The 22441-nt window shown below is 35.7% G+C and overlaps 1 long non-coding RNA gene across 4 annotated transcripts in view; it reads left to right on the plus strand.

The window, feature by feature from the left end:
- LOC125281477 (uncharacterized) overlaps positions 1–22441 on the plus strand; it is a 438012-nt gene that overhangs the window by 347738 nt on the left and 67833 nt on the right. For 2 of the 4 annotated variants that reach the window (XR_008957338.1, XR_007188741.2), the window contains exon 4: positions 1732–6823. This is a non-coding gene — a long non-coding RNA (uncharacterized LOC125281477). Of the gene's footprint in view, positions 1–1731; positions 10796–22441 lie in introns of those variants that run through there. The other 2 variants (XR_008957339.1, XR_007188739.2) reach the window with 2 other exon arrangements.

The raw sequence follows: 22441 nt of genomic DNA on the forward strand, positions 1-22441 counted from the left end.
CAAGCATGTCTTAATCTCAAAAACTTTTACATATTCACCAACACACACCTATTTTAGTTATTATTTTTGTAAGTTCTTAAATCAAAAAATTCAAATAAAAATAAAAAATATATTAATATCCTGTTGGTTGATTTCATTCCAGCAAATTAGGATTTCAACACATTTTAAATCATATTGATGATTCAGATCCTGGCAGATCTTATAATTCCTGTGCACTGAGAGCACAGCTAATAAAAATATTAAGCAATTATTTTTATTAAAATTGTAGTTTTGCTCATTATTAAATAGAAATGATTGATCTATACAGATCGGTCTCACTCATGCGTCCCTTGGGCTGTTTGGGTCTCCATATAGAAGTGGATACATTCCTTTTGCTCTTTCTTCAGCCAGGGGGGCAAAAAAAAAGAAGGCGTAGAATGAAGTCTGGGACTGTTAAAGAATTGCTGGCATTATCTCTTTCTCTCTCTCTTTCTCTGTCCTTCCCTCACGTGTGAGCCTGGCTGCCTGCTTTCTGAGGTAGTGGATCCAGGGTGAGACTGTGTCGGAGCCTGTTTCCACAATTGCATTTGGAGATCTGTCTTATTGATTAGGGGGGAAAAGGGGTGGGGATCGGAGTGTGAGGGGAGGGGAGGACCAACTGACTACTGGCTCATTGAAGCACAAGACATTTTCTTCCGGAAAGATGTCAAACAACTGAGACCTAGCCACAGAGGAAGTAGAAAGGTAGAAAAATCAGGAGACCCTGGAAGAAACGAAGGCATTTCTTACAAGAGTCTTGGGGCTTTTTCTTTTCAGTCCTTTTCTTTTCTTTTTGCTTTTTCTCCCCCCTATCATCTGACCTGCAAAGGCTAGAGTGACAGCGTCATGCAAATGCTGCAGTCCCGCAGGTCTGGGAGAGGGTGGATGCTAGACTGTGAGTTAATGTTAATGATGAGCGCAGTGAAAATACCAGCCGCGGCCACCCCCTGCACACAGAAGCGCTCTGAGTCAGCATCAGATGCTTTGCCTCGCCTCACGCTGGGTGTCTGTATGCCTGTGCGCGCGCGTGCTCGCTCGGGCACCCGTGTCTAGCCGAGGGGAGGGGGTGGCGTGTGAGTGCGTGGAGGGTAAAAGCCAGTCAGTCAGTGAGAAGCAAAGGTACGTTGGAGAGCAACTAAAATCTGACTGATTTCCATCTTTGGAGCATCAGATGTATTCCCTAAGGAGGATGGGTCTCCGTGATGGGGGTGGTATAATTATGTTAATGTCATATTTATGGAGGGGTGAGATTTTTCATTCTAATAATTGGTTGAATGCTATGGTCAAAAATTGTAAAGCCATATTCAGTTTTAAGGAAAAGCATGGACTTATATCTAAGGACTGTTTTATTTTTTGCTTTTTGTGAGTGGTGCTTTTTTTATTTTATTTTTTAACTATTTACTATTTTAAGCCATAACGGATTCAGTATGGAAAATCAAATGATAAACAGAAAGAGATCTTATATAATGATGCATTACATCATGGAGCAGAATATTTAAAGTCTTACAAGGCAAAGTAAAGATCTGGACAGGGGGTGGGGGGTGGTGGTTGGAAAGGGGTGTGGTACTAGGGTGGAGGAGGGGGGCCAGTTAGCAAATATTGTGTTCAGCAGAGCTTTCCTTGCAGCTTACTTGGAAATGGATAATTCACCTGTTCTGCAGGAAAACATTCTAATTCTTTCCATTTTTTTTTCCTCCTCTTTTCCCTTTTAAGATCAACCACTTCAGAAGAACCAGATTCCACTTCTGTGGCCAGGACTTTTATGTTATGGCTGGTCTGATTGTTATACCCTGCGTTCTATGCTACTAAACCTTGGATCATTCCTAAAGTACCAATTCTGTTCTTGAACCACAAACAAGGCTAAAAGATCGGAGGAAATTCAGTGACTATACAGGATTGGGATTGTGTATTTTCAAAAGTATTGAGCTTTATAATGCAATTATTTAAGAAATAGAATCTTCTTTTTTTTCTTCTTCTTCTCATGTTGCCAGCATTTTAAGTTACATGTTCATTAAGTGGCATTGCTCAAATAGCTACAGAGTATGCATGGAAATATTTGCTGTCTGAATAGTTTGGAGATTCAAAGAGAAAAATCAAGCTTCGGAGGTATTAAATTATGACATGCAGAAAAGTTTTTGTTTTATTCTTAACTGCAACAGTGTATATTGAAATCAGATTGAAAGTGTTATATGTCCTTGGCCCACCTTAACAGTTGTACTGTATGGAAGTGTAATGGGAAGCAAAATTTCAATCAGGGTCCCATTAACTGGCATATAATCCTTCTTTAATGTAATAGAGGCTATGGTGTTGCTGCATAAATCTGCTAGAAACAGATTTTAACCCATTTTTAGTCTCTTTCTTTGGATCTGATGGAATGACTCTTAACTGTTCATTGTCTGCATTGTTTCTCATATTCTTCATTATTTTAAGATCTGGAATTAGTCTATAAATGGTCGTCGTGAATATTCAGCTAATCCTAACTTTTATATATCATATATATTTCTACGTATGTATTTTAATTAGTATTTAGAGGACAAAGTTTAACTGAACCCAACTGTAATTTCTAAGCTAGCCTCATTACTGGAAGAAGAATTCTACCGCATCAAACCAGACTTTTCCTAGTCCCTGAGACCCTAACTTGTGAGGTATTTTAGTAACATCACAAGTCAGGCTCTTGGGACCTAGGCGGAGGGGAACCAGCAGCTTTGGACCTTATCGATTGTCTGCAGTAACCACCAGAACAAAAGAACATACATAGATTCTGCCTAGGAGAAAAGAACAATGCTCTTCTTTATAATCAGCAATGTTTTCATCATGACCCACCCCCCAAAATACTATTTTCAGAAACTGTACTCAAAAGTGATTACAGAGTTGCACTGAATAGCATTTGTATTATATTATAACAACCATATAAAAGCACTATAAGATAACTATGTAAGAAGCAAAGTTAAAATACAGGTGTTTTTAAAAAGCTTCCTTTGATGTATTTTAAGGTGGCTAGTCTAAGAGAATATACCTCCTTAGTTAATAAAGAAGAGAGTGGCTTATATTGATAACTTCGTTCATATGCATAGAAATATATACATTAGTTTCTTAAATAAATCCTATATGTCTCCGTGTAAGTGTGGTTCAGAATATGTAATGTATAGCTATAATCATGCTCGAGGCCTAGAAATAAATCATTTACAATCTTCTTTACTGACCCTAGTAGATTTTACTACTGATTTAAGAAGAATGCTATTTTATACTTGGTATTTATTGCCGGAGTTTTCCTTATTCTTTTAACCAGACAAAATACTTTGTATGTCCTGCTATAATAAGACATTCTCTTGTCGTAAGAGTTATCAGTAATTAGCAAAAATATGGTGCCTTTTCGTCTTTACATTTTACTTCATCTATATCATGGACCTATGTGAGATAAACCAGTAAATACCACCGATGAAGTCAGACTGCTCCAGTTCATCTGTCAACTGACTCTGAGCTGCATAGTTTTAGTTTTATAAGAATTTCAGTTTTATAAACTATTCCAACAATACGTAACGTGTCATATTTGAACATTGTTTAGACATTGCCACATCAAATATTTATTTCTTGTAAGTAGAATCAATATATTAAATCTATTTACAAATTTTAAAATAATATTGCAGATCCTAAGATACACAATGGACACGAGAGATTTTCCATAATAGAAAAACCAAAATGATTTCATTCTTTTAACTCTACTGCTTTACATGGGTGCTATAAATTATATGTACCTTATGCATGGTTAAAATAAATTTATGAATGTACTTTAGAACACTGTATGGAGTCTTTGTTCACCTTTTCACTGGATTTGTTACAATTACTCATGTTTGAAACATCATAGGATACAAATCACCCATGAGTTATAGTTCCTCAAAAATTGATATTACAATATCGTAAACATGTTCTTCCTCTATACAAGCCACGTAAAATATGTTTAAGCATGTATCCACATTGTAGCTATTCAGATTCTTTATTTATATCACCTATTTTATTTATCTAGAATCTCTTAAATTTTACGTGTGTGTATGTATGTGCATAAACATAGGTCTTAAAACTCCAACAGGAAGGAGGTAATATAGACAGTAAAGATTTTTGATAGTGTTCATCTTTTACTTCTTTGAACCACATTTTCATTATAATTAAACACTGAAAAGCACAAGTTTCTCAATACAAAGAACTCTGTATGTGTGTGTATCTACAAGTGCACAGAAACTTGATTATATTTACTAGCAATGTTTATACAACAGATCAGAAACTACCTTGTATGTAAAACAGTATCACACACAGGTATATGTCTACAGTCACCTGATTCAACACAATCGTAAATAATATGTAAATGATGTTTCATTAAATTCGTTCTAAAATAATGTAAGGAATGGTTGTTTATTGGCTATAGTGCTATCAGATACAAGCTATTTCAAATGCAATATTTTTTATGTTATTATATCCGTGAATTACACTTTATGTTAACTTCTTTTTCGTAGAAGAAAGGTACCAAAGCTGAATTTAGAATGCAGTGATGTTTGTTTTTTACTTATCATCGTGCATTCTTTGAACCCTCTCTATGTAACCTTCCTGCATATAAACTATCTTTTCTGAGAATATCATTGATAAAGCTTTTCTCTTACTCCATAAAGGTGAGTAGAGATTTAAGTGGATGACTTTGTTTATATAAACTACTTTATGTTGTATATGGACAGATGGATGCCACTTTTTCTGCATTTCTATCTAAGCTGTCACAGAATAATATTGTTTGGGGTTATAAAATATGATTTGGAAAATCAGATCATACTAAGCTTAAAATAAAAGGAGAGGTCTACGACAAAGAGCGAGAAAATGATGTGTGTTGCATACAAAAAAAGCAGTAATATTAACAATTCGATGGCTTCCTGGTTGGGAGACCAGCCTGAGCCAGACGCATATATTAAGAGCTGTCTGCTGCCGATGTGAGCTTGTTCAATGCGGTGGAAATGAGGAATCACCTCCTCTCTGACACCAGCTTATTTTCACATTTTAATTTTGAAATAGCAAATCACTGTTTTACATAAATATACTAACCCCCGCTTGATTCTTTTTCCTTTTTCACATTGCTTGTTAATTTACTATGAACTTCAAGTTCCTTTTTTTTTTTTTTTACAATCAGCGCTCACTTTAAACTTATCAGCTAAAATCTATCAAAGACCAATGAAGTATTAGTTTTTTCTGTCTCTTTTGTATTGCTGTGTGAATACTGTGATACTCACGCATTTAACTTTTAATCTCTGTAAGGAAAACATCAATTTTCCAAAATGGCATTTTTTAAAAATCTTTTAGGACCCATCAAGGAAGCCTCTTCTGGAATTTTGCCAAATCTAAATATGATTATATTTCATTTCAGGGTTCACGGGATCAATATTTTTCTTAGTACAAAACTCTGCAACACTTTAGTGTTCCAGTGAAGCCAAAAAAGAGGTATAGAGAGATATTCTTAAGCATTAGCCTGCATTAGTAATATCTAGAAGAGGTGTAAGTATCACAGGGGAATTATAGTACAAGTTAATTACTAATGAAATTAGAAAAGGTGTATACTACCTTACATTCCTCTTCAAATGGACATGCCTAGGCTTGGTTGAATTCACCTGATAAATATGTAAATGGCTTTACAAGCTGTCCTATTTGGATGAGTTTTGAGAAAACAGTACATAAAGGGTTAGCTAACGCCCAAATTTTCTTGCCATTTACACATGCAGTGCAGCCTACATTTCGGTAGGCAGCAAAGGCAGGCATCATTTTGATTACTTGGATTCTTTTGTCTAATTTCTTACTAGACATTTAACTCTGTACTCAAATTCCACTGATCTCTTAGTGACTGTATTTGGAAAAGGAAAACGAAGTTTCTCATATACAGAAGTTTCTAAAAACCCTGGGCATTTGTAAACATTTGAAAAATAGAGTTCTTAGTGTAGCTCTGCAAATGCATGGTTAGTATGCAGAAACTTAGGTGCTGTATTATCTGCAGATACTTAGTTTTCTGATGATTAGTGACCAAATACACACTGAGGCATGTATACATACATACTCTATATGCATATACAGGTACATGTATCTTCATTTTTAAAAAGCATCAGTAAAATCAGTATAAAAATTGAGACATCTTCATAAAATCATCCACAGCATTTTTTCAATGAGCTGCCTTCAACTTTCATTCCTTTTATTTCCCCTAAATCTCTCTATGTTAAATGTGGCTTCATCAGATGAAGTGCATTACTAGCCAATAATATTAACTTGTATGAAATCTTTACTTGTGAAGGTTTAAAAGCAGGAGGAACTTGAAAGGTGATGATATTAAGTGAATTTAATTTATTATTAATTAATTAATTAATTAATTAATTTTATTTTATATAATCAGCTAATTTCATGCATGTTTTATGGGGAATTTAAAAGTGAAAAATTCTCATATGGTGAAATAAATCTTTCATTGTTCATATAGGTAATATGATTTTAAGTTTGTTACCTTAATAGTTAATTCCTAAACAAGTGTATTAATAATCATGGACTATCGGTTAGGTCAACCAAATAAGAGTAATAACTTTCAGGTTTCATCTTAGCCTTGGAAGGTATTTCGGCTTCTTTTATTTAGGTGGATTTAACCATTCCTTTTTTCTAAGAAGTGTCTCCCTCTCTGTTGGTAGGTGTCTGATGATTTGTGAGCACCAAGTGACTACTCTGTGGAATCATCTCCCTTTTGAATTAGCTTGCCCTAGGCCATGAGTCAACCTCAATATTTTGTACATCCAAATTGGTAGGTCTTTGTTGAAACCGTTCTATTTATTTTCCTAGACATATAAGGGAATTATGAGAAATTATAGATTTATATTGTGATTATCTTTCCAGTTTCCAAACATCTTCAGTAAGAGATTTGGGTGGTGTTGAAACACTAGCCAGTGGAAGTATTTGGCTCTGTAGGATTTAAAAATGTAATGTCTTTCTCATAGTAGACTTCGTATTCTCAGTGGGGAGAGGGGAACCGGGCTGTGGCTAAGTTATCACTCTGTTATATATCACACGAGAAGCCCAGCCTGTGCATTTGTAAACCTTGGGGAGGTTTCTACAGTAGACAACATTTTTTGTTGGGGGATTACACCACAGTCGGTTCACTTCACTTCTGTCTGTCTTCCTGCCCCCATCCCCCCAACATGGAGTCTTTTCAACTTCTTCAAAGAAGTGAGGGAAAAAAAAGTAGACTCTTTATTAATGGCAGAAAACAAACTGGCTGCTGGACTTCCGAGACAGCCTTCTAATAATAAAGCAGAGTAGGCACTGTGACAAAGAATTCTTGAATGTACTAAATATATAGGGAAGCCTATTTAAATTCACCAGAGGGGCTTAGAGGACAAGCAGCAGAAAGTTTAGAATTCAATTCAAGCCATGCCAGAAAATGAAAATGTACTTAAAAAAGGATTTCTGAGACAATTGTTCAAAGACGTGTCAACTTTTAAGGTTCTTTCTAGAATAATGAAATTCGTACTCTAATTTCTGTGGTGACTTTTTCAATTAGAAAGGAAAAATGATTAACAGGATCTCAAAGGAATTGTATCTTATGTTTAAAGAAAATGTGTTTTCTTTCCATAGGGTGTGCTCTACTGAGGGCCACCTACTGCACTGACTAAAATCACTTAAGTATATACATGAAACAAAGGGATAATGTGTTTTTCAACGATTAGACATATCACAACAGGAAGTGCGCTGGTTACTTTGGGAGAAAGATAACTTGTATGTTCTTTCTAGTTCATTTCCTCCCATCCACTTCTATGATTTATAATATTGTAAATAAATGTAATAAAGTAATTCGGAAAGAGCAAGTTGCTAATAAGTAATAGGACTGTATGACGCTAAATTTGAAAGATAAAAAAAAGATCCCTACCGTATCTCTTATTGACTCTAGAGAATGCTCTTTACCCTTTATTTATCTATAAGACATGTGCATCCATAAGGAGTACCCACATCTGTAAGAATCTACACTTTATTAGTCCTAATGTTGAGCTAAGTAAATGCTTATAAAATCCATTTAAAGGCCAGTATGGCCTACTCAGGGATGAAATTTCTAGCAGCCTCTTTCCTAATGTCTTCCCTTAGAATTAACACAGATACTGAAAAAAGATTGTCATTTCTTGTCTCATGGATTACAAGTTGTAAAGAGGATAGAAACTTGGACTCACTAGTGACTCATCTTTGTTGCTATTGTGGAGAGATCCTGCTTGAGAATGAAATCCATGTGGAATTTGCCAGTTCATAAATATAATTTGTCAACTCAAAATAAGCTGTTGATTCATTAATGTATCCATTTATTTGTAAATGTATATCTAGCTTTAAAAAAAAAAACTCAATGAATTAAGGCTGCATCACCACATGGGACCACTATGGCCAATTAAGACTAAATTATTTAATAAATTTGATTGGCCTTAAAATGAAAATCAGATGAATGAATATTAGTTAGAGATTTTAGATACTAATGATAAAAAGTAGTTGTTGCCCTCAATGCATTTAGATACAGCCTGAGTCATAATTTACCAAACAGCTGAACTGACTTTCATTTATTTAATTTTTAACAACATTTTAATATCAAGGACTTAAGTAGACTTAATGATTGATCAACGAAATAATTCAAGTAAATTTCTTAGCCTAGTCTCTATCACCAATGAATATTAGTTTATTTCTTTCTGTTTGGGTCTCAGTATTTGCTTTTGCTAAAGAGACTACTGTTCTTGTCACCAAAATTTATTGGGTGTATGGTGTTCCCAAGGGTGAGAGGCAGACACCATTGCAAAATTATTTCAGATCTAGGAACACTCAAAAATTATGTACTATAAATGTCCTTATCAAGTGTTTCCTGAGTGCCAACTACAGGAAAGAAAAAGAGAAATTCTGTTCTCAAATAGCTTATGGTCTGCAAAAGATATCTCTCACTTACCTAACACTTTTTGTCCTTTTTGAGTGCCTTAGCATTTCATAAATCTTGTAATTGGGCAGTTTATTCTTTTTTATATTTTATAGATGAGTCTTCTATGTGGTTTGTCCTATTTTCTAGTTGCAGATAAAATAACCTACCTGTCTACTTTGAGTTGCTTTGGGCTAGATATGGGTTATTGTTAGGATTTTGCAGTGTCTTGATTCTGGTCTTATGATTCCCTATACTATGCAAAGGTCTAGTGATCAAAAACCGTAGACCATGAAAATGTTAATAATTATGGTTTATAAAAATGGTATTTCCAGAATAATTAGACTAAAATGCAGTATTTACATATGATTTCAATCCCTCTAAAAAAAGCCATCATTTAATTTCTTTTTTTAAAAAAGAAGTAAGTTAATATAATAATATCGATCATGTAGTTTCATGAAGTAGCAATTACATTACTTAGTCAAAGGACCAAAGCATTCTAATTGGGCTATTCTCTGGGAGTTAACAAAATATGCAACATAAACCTGGAGTTTTTGACGTCTACATCATAAATGCCACCACTGAATTTGAATAGTAAAGTAGAAGCTAGAAGACCAGAAATTCTAGCACCAGTCCTACCACTAGTTATCTTATGGAACTGAACCTCTCTCCGTTTCACTTTCCTCATTTACAACTGATTTATCAAACAAAGATGTGGAGGAAAATGCTTTTAAAGTGACTTTTGGGTAAAAAAAAAATTAGTATGTGATTAGGCAGTTGGGTACTTCTCCATTCCACAGGGGACTTTTTGAGTCAAAGGGGTAGGAAAGAATAGCCTTAGCTTAAATCACTGCGTTAGTCAGACCCTTTCAGTATCAAAAGCTCAAAACTGAGCTCAGATTGGGAAGCTGTATGTCTATCACCATCATCTCCCTGCCCTCAGGACCCCTGCCCCCCACCTCCTCTTGCTACTCCCCTTCTCCTCTTCTATCCAGGTTCTCTTCTCCACTCCCTCTCCCTCTCAATCTCTCTCACATTCTATGTGATGGCAAAGATGGCCACGGCACCATACATCATTCCTGGAGCCGGTGGTTCTAGAAGGAAAACATGAAAATGTTCTCTCTACCCCTCCATCAATTTGGTTTCTCACAGAGGCTCTGATTGGTTCTGTTTTGGAGCTACTTCGGTCTCCAGATAAGAGTTACTCAGATTGGACAACCTGTGTAGGGAAGCAGAGCAAGACTAACATAGCAAGGTTAATGTCTATGGCAGAAGGTGAAGGAAGTTCCAACAGGCCAAATATAACAAAGCTCCCAACAACCACTACAAATTTCTAAATTGCTTAGCATAGTGATATGATATAGGCTGCTATCAAATATGTTTGTCTTGCTAAACTTAGTGGAGCCTATGAACATACAGGCAGTATTAACTTATTTAGTCCAAATGTGCTCTGTACAGAACTATAACTATAAAACTTCTGCACCAGCAAATTGCAACCTTGAGTATCCTGGAGATTAATTACACTTTATTAACATTTTCCATGATCATTTAATACATGGCATACATCAGGAAAGTCAGCATTTGGATTCATTTGGGAATTTGACATTTTAAAAATTATGTAGGATCGTTAGAAATGGGAGTTTGGTAAAGAAGGCACAGTGATGATATTCTGTAGTCCAGTATTTATCCTTGGTCACCATATGTTTAGGCTGTTCTGTTACAGACAATTTTATATCCCTTCCACTTTCACCTCTGATATTAGGGAGTTTTATGTTGCTGACATCCGAATCATATAAAATTATATAATGGCTGTAATTATGTACAGATAGGGCAACTTATTTGGCTATATTTATATAGAGATATATAATTATATCTGTATATAATTGTGTCTACTATGTGATTATATGTATGTATTATATATGTATATATAATTATATAGATATAATTATATTGGTATACAATTGTAGCCATTATATGGTTTTATACGATTAGGGTGTTAAATGCTTGTTCTTCTCAGTCTGGTTGTTTATCATGGTATGACCTGGGCAGTTTTAAACATTTTACTATCAAGAACTACTATTTAGGGATTTTTATCAATGAGAAAAAGATCAATTTGCTATGAATAATGATTCTAATGCAAAACATTTTGGGTTTTTTTTTTGTGATGCAGATGAGCAATGCTATAAATATAATTTGGAGAGTTTGAAAATTGATTTTAACACTCACAATTCTTCTTCCTAATTAATCAAATTACAAAATTATGCTGTGGTTTCCAGTATATTAAAATAAGTTGTCATATTTGGAACATCTGTTTATGCTCCTATTATGAATATGTGTTTCTAAACATCTGAAATATAGATTACCATAAATAATGTTTGTTATTTATTCTGTGGAAGTACGATACCTACTTCCTCCCACAACGCTTGTTTATTTCCCACCAAGTGAATTTTCCAGATTGTATTTTAGCATTTTCTTATCAAGATGGAGGGGGAAAGCCCGGGGTTTTAGTTAAGGCTTGCTGATTGGTTAAGAAAAGCGATGGCTGTCATCGGCAGCCTTTCCAGACAGTCAGCTGATACTATCACTTTGTCTCAACTATAAATCACAGTCTTGTAATGGCCAAGGCTGACACCTTGACATTTTCAAGAAGAGTAAAAGACCTGATTTGAATGGAAATCAATCTCATTTCACAAATCTTGGGTTACTACTCCAAGCCTTTTCTTATGTCTTCTTGAGACCTATTTGGGAGTTTCGTGATCATCAGAGGATTATTTTAGACATATTGTTGCTCCTTTTAGCTATAGAACCACATTCTTATTTCCTTCTTCAATCTCAAAATGGAAAAATTGATTTTAAAATTTTATATAAGAAAAAACAATCACCAATAAGCCAGAGTTTATTTTAACCATGATATACTGATAGTTTAAAAAATGGCAGTAACAGCAGTAATAGCAAGAGCTATTTGGTTGTGTAAAAATTTTATAGAATGTTCTGTGATTTAAAAATACAAGCTGTGTACACACATAGACAGATTAACCTTTGATTATTTAATAATACATAATGTCATTTATGGAGTGATTTTGAACTTCAATCAAGCAGGTCTCAAAGCCTAGTATTTGTACTTTTATATTCTTACATAAACACCAGGTTTAGATATGCTAGAGTCAATAAGGAATAGCATGCATTTAACTGTAATAGGTGCATGAAGCATTAAACTCTGCCTCAATGATTTTGAACATTCAACCCAGGCAGCACAGAAATAACGCCACACTTGACTAGTATGAAAAGAAGTTATTTTTAGATATTTTAGGAGCTTGGCATTGAATGTTTTAAAAAATTAACCTACTGTGTGATGTCTTCCACCTTTGGAATAACACTATAGTGTCTTTAAAACCATATAGGGGAAGAAATTTCTGCTTCCTTATACTTTTGCTTGCTTCCTCCACAAGAGTGATCTAAACTCAATGGAACCTTAGATCTTCTAAACACAATTATTAATGTAAAATTTGGGCATCACCTCTCTGTGTCTTCTACAGTGCGGAGAGATTACCACAATGCCTGGTAATGACTTCTCTTTATCATCTTCATTATTAACTTTTGATTTTGTCCCAAATCTTACTTCTAAGCAGGAATACTTTGATTGCTAAACTCATTATTTGGCAATGCCCCACAGACAAGTAGAGTTACAGATTATTATAAACAGGAGACTTCTAACCCTTAAATCTTTTTATCCATCTTTCAACTCATCCATCTTTTCTTTCGTTATCTATACAAAATAAGAATCTGATCTAGGTATGTGGGAAACACAAAATGAAGTTTGAAGTCTTTCTTCATAGGATATTATGTTCTCATGAGAAAATAAGAAAAATTAAAAAAAGTTATCAATTCATAATGTGATAGATCCAGAAAGAATACAAAAAAACAATGCTTTGGGATTTGAAATGTTTGTGGGAAATATTTACTTAGTTATTGAGAATCAAGAAAAAAATCCCTAGAAGAGGCTGTATTTAGCTGCTCTGTGACAGATAGAAAGAGTTTCTAGAAGAAGGGATGGGAGGACTGAATTTCAGGAGGAATATGAACTATGTACAAATGCGCAGGAACAGATACAATGGGCTATCTTTGTTGGAAGATTGGGTATATTTTTATAAAATGACTATTAAAGGATTAGCTAAGATCAGCTGAAGGAGGCCCTACATTGCTCACAGGGGCTCTTCTGGTAATTGTGCCCTTCCACAGTGTGGTAAACACTGGGAACCCTTTAAAGAGTTTTGGGAGAGATGCAAGGATGAAAGATACAAGATTAGTGTGAGGTCAGTGTAACTTAAGACTTTAGCCCAGAGGACATATCAAAACTACGTATGAAGATACACCACTCTTGCTATCCTATAAATTCCAACTCATTAGGTTTGGAATAGAGCCTATGCAGATGGGTTCTATAAAATGTTCTAGATGATTGACTAACACTCCAATTGAGAAATAGTTGGATAGAGAATGTTGAAATGAGAAGATATTGGGGATAATTAGACACAAGAAGAAACAAAAAATATCTAAACCAGAGGTTCCTAACCTGGGGTCCACATGTCCCTGGCCTTTTGAGGTTTTGTTTCCATGAGATTACATGAGATATTTTGAGTGGATATACATTTTTCTGGAGGAAATGATTGAATAGTGTTTATAAGATTCTCTATGGAGACTAAACCATCCCAAAATTAAGGACCACTACCCATAGTGTGAAAAGGAGGAGGAAAATGTGAGAAATCTTTTGACTATACAAGGCCTTAATGACTGAGTAGATTACATGGGGATACAAATTGTGGCAAGGAAGAAAGGAGAAGAAGATGACACTAAATTTCTCCACCTTTTGACACTAGAAGAATGAGAATCATGATAATCCCTTTGTGAACCAGCATCAGATCCCCCTTCGTTCCCATTTCAGTTAATAGAGCTTTGATATCAGACATGTCGGATTTATGGTGTGATTGTGACATCCAAAGGTAGATGTAAAACAAATCATGGAAAATTTGGAGGTGGTGACATATCTTCAAAAATCATTCTCCTGGAAGCCTCGTTGAGTACTTTGAAGTCAGGAACCTATGCTGCTTCTATTCTGATGCTCTTTTTAAATTACTTGCATTTCGTGGGTAATCTCAGGATGACCATTGGAGCTCCAACAAGTTGTTTACTTCCAGTCAAAAGGAAAAAGAAGAGAAAAAAAAGGACACTGCACTTCCTTTTAAAGATAATTTCTGGGACTTTTATATACATCTTCCACTATACCCTTAGAATTTAGACATCAGTTACCCAAAGCTTTTGGGGGAATGGGCACATAGAAATGTAGACTTTATTCTGGGTAGTCATTCGCTCAGCTAAAAATTAGAGGAAAACTAGAAAAGAGGAAAACTAGAAATCTCTGTCATAGTGATCATAAACAATCTTGCAGCTTTCAATAATTAATGAAATAAAATCATAATATCTCAGCGTTCAACCTAAATAATATATTTTGATTGGAAAGAGGTAGAAATTGCTTTATAACATTATTTTATGAAAACAGATCTCATTTCAAATTCCTGTCCTCCTCAAGTGATTCATTTCCTGAAAATAATGAATTTTTTCTATGTGCAACTAGAAAAATAGTATTACTGGTTGTGAAAGGAGTTAAACCTGCTAGTCCAGTTTTATTAAACCTAGTAGTCTCAAACCATCTTAAGTCAATAAAAATATTTTCACATTATTGTAAAGACATCTACTTTATTTACAAAATAAATTAAACTCCACCTGCACAATGATAGCAAGAGCTCATATTATAAAATTTGAAATTCTAGACAAATAAAAAAGCAAAAAAAACCCATAATAATCTCATCACTCAGAAGGTAACTCCTATTATCGTATAGTATATACTCATACTTCCTCTCTCTTTGTCTCTCTCTCTTACACACACATACACTCAATATTTTCATAATCATGTCTAACTTGCTTTTTAATTGTTAAATACCAAATGAATACTTTCCCACATATTGTAATTTTCACATATGATAATTATGTTATTACTTCAGTATAATTTATTTATTTAACTAGTCCATTTGAAAATATAAATTGAGTTTTCTTCCATCCTTTTTTCCCTAATATAAATAGCATTCTGATGATACTATTTATATAATTATATATAACAATTCCCTTGGGACATTAATTGGGACACAGGATGATGTCCTGAAAGGAAATGGTGGCAGTGGAAGTGGAGAGACAAGGAGGGATCAGAGGAATATTTAAGAAGATAGAATTAATGGAGCCATGATTAATTGTATGGGGGAATGATAGCTAGAAAATTTCAACCAGGGAGATTCCTTCCCCAAATCATGCTTGTTGCTTTATTTTTCTCTGTTCATTTAATCAATGACGTTTATTACTTTATAGGGAGGGCAGACACAATCAAGAAGCACAGTCAACAGAAGATTTAAAGTGTCTAGTAGATTACATTTTCAAAAACTTTCACCAAATACAATTAGCTCAAAACAAATTGTTCTGCTTTGGAAGAGCTAAGTTCTTGAGAGGAAAATGGCTTTATTTTTAATTCCTAAAGGACATGGCCAGAAATATTAAACTGATGCTGGAGACCTGGATCGTAGAATTTTTAAAAAGCTAACCATAAAGGAGAAAAGCATTCAGGATATGAGCTAGAGGTAGTTTCCCATCACCCAAGACAACATGAAACTTTCTAGGCTGTGGGCAGGGAGGAGCCAGCCTAGAGTACAAGAGAAAGGGGGAGAAATGAGTGTAGATGAAGAACAGCACATATTCGGCTCCTGGTGTTGGAGCTTCTATGAGAGGGAAGTGGGTAACAGATTCCCGTTAGATAAGTATAAAGAAGACATAAAGTCCAGAGGGGTTATGGTCACTACCCACTTGGAATCCTGGGGAGTCACCTTTGTAAATGCTTTTTAGGAATGACATCAGGGAAGAACTAGAGGGAGTCTGAACCTGCACCCTTCCCCTCTAAACCTCTGCCCAGCACCATCTTCTAAGAAAGTCCTTCAGCAGGGCATGGAAGGAATCTGGAGAAGCTTCCTTTCCCGCAAGGGGCATCAAGGAGATAGCTGACAACAGAAGGAGGATGTTGTGGAATTTCAGAGGATCCAAAACACCAGCTAGACCAATGTGTAGAGTCCAGCAGGCTGGACTTTTTAAGAGCAGCATTATATAGTTTTACTGCTGAGGGAAGAATTTCATGAATTTTTCAAGGGTGAAAGACCAGCACCCAAAGAGACACATTAGCAGAGGTTAGTGAGGACCAGAAAACAGTGGGTAGCCTTAATGGGGAGAAAGTAGAATTTTAATCAAAGATGTGAAGTGCCACCTTTATTATATACTTAATTTTTATGTATTCCAGAATGTTCTAGTCCATTTAAAAATGGTAGAGCCAATAGTGATAACTGTACTTCTAGGTTTTCTTTTCTTTTTCCTTCCTAGTGAATGAATTTAGAACTTCTGAGAATTGGACCCTTTTTCATTCACAGTCGTTTATCCAAGGGTAGCATATGATTTAGTCTGCCTTTTTTTTTAAGTTTCTTTAAAGACTTTGCTTTTTCTCCTTCTATTTTAGTCCTTAGCAGATAGTCTCGTTTATTTATTTTATTCACTCAATCAACAAACGCATTGAGTACTTTCCATATGGCAAGCAGATTATTTTAATCTATAAACTTAGTTTTAATTTGTAAACTTACTTTCAGCTACAATTTATTTTATCGTATTTGGTTAATGTTAATTGAACATATCAATGCCTTAATACTGGATGGAGCATATGCTTCACGCAATTCTTACCTATGGATGGATTTTAGGATCATAATTAGAAATAAACAAAATGCAAGAATACCTATTCACAAAAATATAGGAAAGATTGATGCTTTTAAAGAAAATGTGCAATGGAATAGTTTAGAAAGATTGTCCAAAGGAACATCGTGAGAAAAAACAGTATTATTTCTTTGTCAGTGCTTCCAATATCTTTTCTGGGAATTCAAGTGGAACAGAGAATCCAGTGAAATCTGGTGGTTTGCATCATTATTAAGCTCATATCTGCAAGCTAATCATGTGTGATAAGGCTAAAATGTAAAAGCATTTAAATCAATAGCTTTTTCAGATGCTTTTCTGATAAAATTGCTTCATTTTCTTTCCTAAGTAATTAATTCATCTAAGTGGAAAGATTAAAAGAAAAACTTATTTATCTTAGGAGTAATAGGACCCAAACAATGTATCGGACTGTATTGTTGGCATCTTTGCAACTAATAAGACCCTTTTAATAATCAGATCTCAGAAACATCTGTCTTAGGAAAGGGTATACTTTCTGGCTTCCATTTACTTGAAAAGGAATTAAGTTAGGGTCAGGAGCAGAGGTTAGGTTACTTCTACCTGGAAATTAATCAGAAAATTCATTTTGCCCTCTGATGTTGCTTTTCTGTCTTGCCTCCCCTCCCCTCACCGCTCCACTACTACCACTTTTTTATCTTCTTAAAATCCTAAAGTTCCATTTCATGCATCATGATAGTTTAAGGAAATTTGAAATTGTGGACTTATTTAATTATACAGTGAAAATATAATAGAGTAGGGTAAAATGTTTTTAAAAGAAGTGCCATCTCAAAGAAAATTCACTGACATTATAAGTGACTCTAATATATTGGCAAATTTCAGGCTACGTTCTTAGTCATATTTCTGCTAGAAGAAACCTACTTTCCATTTTGTGTTTTCTCATTTGCATTACTGCAAAGTTATTCATGCATATGAAGAGGATATTATTCATCTCCATATTCCTTCCTGTCCATATTCCAAACCCAATATGTTTATGAGTTATACATGAAGAAACACTGCTGTATCTATATATTTATACATACATATCTATGTGATTCAAATTTGGCATTACAACTGGATAGCAAACCCAAGTGATAATGTGCTAAATGTGTCTTATTACATCATTAATGGCATATCAAAATTGTCAAATATGGTGAAATCCAATAATTGTAACTGACAAGCTTTAGCATGATTTGTCTCCATTGGGAAAGATTGAAAGGAGAGAGGGAAAGGAAGGCACTTCTGAATTTCTCCTCCAATAGGACTGTATGGTAAGCTCTTGCTTCTTCTTCTGCAAATATTTTTAGTGAGATGCCGTTTGCGCAGTATCCATGATAACTGGGCTTCTGAAGTTTTTATGTGCATAAGTTATATCATCTCTTAAATTCAGAAATCCAGTGCTGTTCCAGAAAAAACTGCAAAGATGAACTGGCAAGAAGAAAAATGACCCACCTGTCAGGGCTTTTATCTCCCTCTAATGTTGGATTCTTCCTAACTCGATATTCCAGGAAATTATTTCACTTGAAAGTTTAGGTGGAGTTCACAAGGAAAAATTAGTTCTCCTTTACTCTCAGTTCTACTCCCACCCCTTCAAAAAGCAAATATTATTGCTTAATTCCCCAAACTTTTCTCCAAAAATATCTCAGCATTTGGGAATAAGAAGCAAATAGGATGACAGTGCATTTTATGGACACAGAACTCATTCATTACAATGATGAGGTTTTCAAGAATCCCCACCCTTTGTGTCCGGCTTTATCTGTACTTGGGGATGGCATGGAGGAGGAGAAAGAGGAAGCTTATGTGTTTCTCTTTAGAATTAATTCCCAGTTAGCCATTTGCTGGTGGGTTATTTTTAAGCCCAGAGGACATTGTGATTGCGTTTTCCTTTTCAGTAATTGTAGCAGATATTAAAGCAAACAGACAATGGTAGACATGTATAGAATAACCTGGTTTTCCAGACAGACCACTTGTCTGAGATCAAACGGCTACAGCACATTTAGGGTTACAGTCTCCTTCTTTTCCTCCTTATTCTCAACCGCAGTGGAGCTTTTTCCAGCGTTGCCATGGTAACACTATATCTGGCTGCTAGCTCTGTCGTAAGTTATTGAACTGAGACTGGCTTTTGGTTTAGCAGATAATTAGGTTCTGTCTCACAGGTTCATTTTCCTGTGACTGGGACGTGAATATGACCTACAGCTGGCCTCAATTTCAGTGTCACAGACAAAACTTTAACCCTTCCCGAGCTCCCAAGGCACTCTCCGAAGCCTCGCCTGTGAGGTGGAGGAAGTCCAGGGCAGCTCACTGACACCTTGGAGAGGATTACCATGTCTCCATTTTATTTTTTATCTTCATGATAATACCAAGGAAAATATGGTCAAGGTTGTACACTTAGGGCATTTTCAGAATTAAAAATACATCAACAGTATGGCATATATACTTAACGTATTTATATATAACATCTACCATATAAAACTTCCCATAGCCATTACCATCTCCTTGTTTTTTAAGTAATTTCTCAGTCACATCAAAGTGCCTTGTGTTGCAATTTGGATTCCACAGTTTTTAGATTTCAAAAACCATATTCTCACCATATTCTCAAGAATATTAGCTTGGTACACTTATTCTTGGCTTCGAGAACTGTCTGTCAGTTGATTCATGCCCCTCCTTCTCCTTTTTGTAAACCCTAGATTTTAGCTGACTTTGAAAGGTTCCTTTGGAGTCACAGGCAGGTCTATGTTACAGGGAAAAATGCCACCACTCTACTAAAATGCCCAAATATTCACTCAGGGCTTGAATCTTGCTGCTTTAGGAAACCAAAGATCTGCCCTTTGTTTAGGACAAAGAAAGAAGCATAACTTTTGGAACAGATACGGAATTCATAGTACCCATTGCAACATGGAGAGCTGTATGGTTAATATGAGAACATACGTCTCTCTATGTCAAACAATAGGAAAGACCTTCAAGAAAATCTGTTCAAAAATTTTGGTAACATTTCACCTAAAACCTCGCAATGAAAGGATAAGAAAGGAACAAGGGACAGGTGAGGCCACCATAATTAAAACATTAATTAAAGAAATTCCATAGCTTAGTTGGCTGAAGAATAACATAACTGTGTCAGTAGAGATAGGTAAAATTTATAAAAGGCATGACTTTACAAGTTTCAGCAGTTGTACATTGGAACTAGCATACATGTGTGTATGTGTGTGTGCACGTGAGTGTGCACACAGAACTACGTTCTGTTTTAATCCATTTCTTCCATTCTCAAACTCTAGATGAGAAGAGAATCTTGAATTGCAGCAGCCTCAGATATCCTGAGTACGAGCAGCCATGGGCCTGGAGTATCCCGTGAATGCAGTGTGGGGGGCGTTGGGGTCAGAGTCTGGGGAGGGGTTGTATGAACTAAGATAGAGTTGACAGATGAGGAATGCAGTTGTTGCCAATTACCGTCCACTCAGCTGAACTTCTCTCGACCTCTGATCTCAAGTACATAGAACCTATTATTCTCTTATTAATCATCAATGTGTTTGTTGAATAAATGCATGAATTCTTCCCTACTCTCTATACTGTGTAGTAAGAACTAAATTAGCACTCAGTTATAAAGAAGACTTAAGAAGTCTACAAGCATTTTCAATCCAAAATCGTTTTAACTATCTTCTCATGGTCCCCAGTAACCCCTAGACCCTACACATGCAGGTCATCCCTTGCCTGCATTGCTGGAATAGCCCTGTAACTGCTCTTCCTCCCATGCTGCCCACTGTGGTCTCTACTGTGCACAGGAGATAGGATGTTAATCTACAAGGCAAATCACTTGAAGTCAGCACCCTCCTCACAACGTACCAACGGTTTTCCATATAATTAGAATATAATACAAAATTTTTACTGTGCTTACAAGGTCCTATAGGACCTTGCCCCTGTCTACCTTGCTGACATCATCATTCCCTTTTCATTCTCCACCTTGCTTTTTCTCACACCCACTAGAGCACACACCCACTAAGAGCCTTAGCCTCTGCTGTTCCTTCTGCCAGAAATGCGTGGCTTACTCCTTTACTCTGTTCTGGTCTCTCTGCTCAAATGTCACCTCCTTAGAGATGCTTTCTTTTCCTAAACATCTTAAAAAGCACCTCATTCATTCTCCAGCACCTTTCTTGATTTAAATTTTCTGCATAATGCTTATCATGTCTTGGTATAATATTAGACAACATGCAAACCATTATATGCCTTTCCCACTAAAGTATAAGCCCCATATGGACAGGAACTTTGTTTATTGAAGAGTATACCTCCAGGGCCTCGGAGCTAGTAGTCTGGACCTAGTAGCCTTTAATAAATAGTTGTTGAATGAATAATTGAATGAAGAGATCCAGGTAGAGGGTCTGGGTATCCCAGTCTATGCAAGAACAATAATGAGTGTTCTTGACATAATGAATGAACTCTTCCACAAGATGATGAAATTGAATGAGTAGATACAATAAAATTTAGGGACATAGCTTATGTTCCTGGGACTACCTTCATTAGATGAAGGTAAAGCAAGAAAAGCCAGGAAACTGAGCTTATTTCTACCTCCTCCTTGCAAGAATTAAATTCCAACTAAGACATCATTTCTCAAACATATCACAACCCCAGTCATTTTGGAAGACATCTTCTATAAGGGCCAGAGAGTAAATATTTTTTGGCTTTGCAGGCCATACAGTCTGCGTGACAACTGCTCAGCACCTCTGTTAAGGTGTGAAGGCAGCCATAGACAACACGTAAACAAGTGGGTGTATCTGTGCGCCAATGAAATGTTACAAAAACGGGAAGTCTGCTACATTTAGCACGCAGGCTGTAGTTTGCTAACCCCAATGTGGAGAGTCTTCCCCCAACGCCTCCTCCCACCAAGGTACTGAAGGAATGCACAAAGGATCATGACTATCTTACCTGGTCCTTTCAAGAAATCAGACAAATTGGGGAATGGCTGGTGGTGGAACTCTCTTGAACTATTTTCTTTCCCTTCTCCCCTTATTTGTTCAAAGTCAGTCCTGACTTGAACTGTTACTGCAGTAGCGGTAACTGGGCTCTGTTAGAGCCTCCCAATGACATTTCCATTTATGGGAAAATGCAAGAAGGATACATAGAGTGGTGTTTTAGTAAATGTCTAACAACTGGCTCTCTGGGGGAAAATAATGACATTTACTAATATCTGTAGTGTAAATTCTCCCACCATGGCCATTTAAACTATCAATATGATGTCACTTAATTTGGAGTTGGGGAAAGATGCACAGAATAGTCTCCTGAATCAGTATGAGCTGGCTCCAGCCCACAGCAGGATACATATTTAAAAGCTGCAATAATTTTGCTCACTGCCATTACAATGTCTGGAGCAAAAAGTGGTGAGTTTGATGGGAGCAACTGGCTGGATGATCTCTTGGAATGCTAATTGATAAATAATGAAAAAGCCTATAAATTTAATGCTGTATATAAAGCCCTTAGCCTGATGTTTGGTTAAAATACATGCTCAGTAATGACAGCTCTTGTGTTCTTAGTTTAGGTTATTATAAGCATTACAATTAAATGTTTAGCTACAGACTCAACCCAGTTTTAATGTCTTTGTGTTAATAAGACCTCTTGACATTGAAACAACAAAGATAAAGGAATTTTTATGTAGCT

The sequence above is a fragment of the Ursus arctos genome, unplaced genomic scaffold (genome assembly GCF_023065955.2).
Source record: "Ursus arctos isolate Adak ecotype North America unplaced genomic scaffold, UrsArc2.0 scaffold_4, whole genome shotgun sequence".
Lineage (NCBI taxonomy): Eukaryota > Metazoa > Chordata > Mammalia > Carnivora > Ursidae > Ursus > Ursus arctos.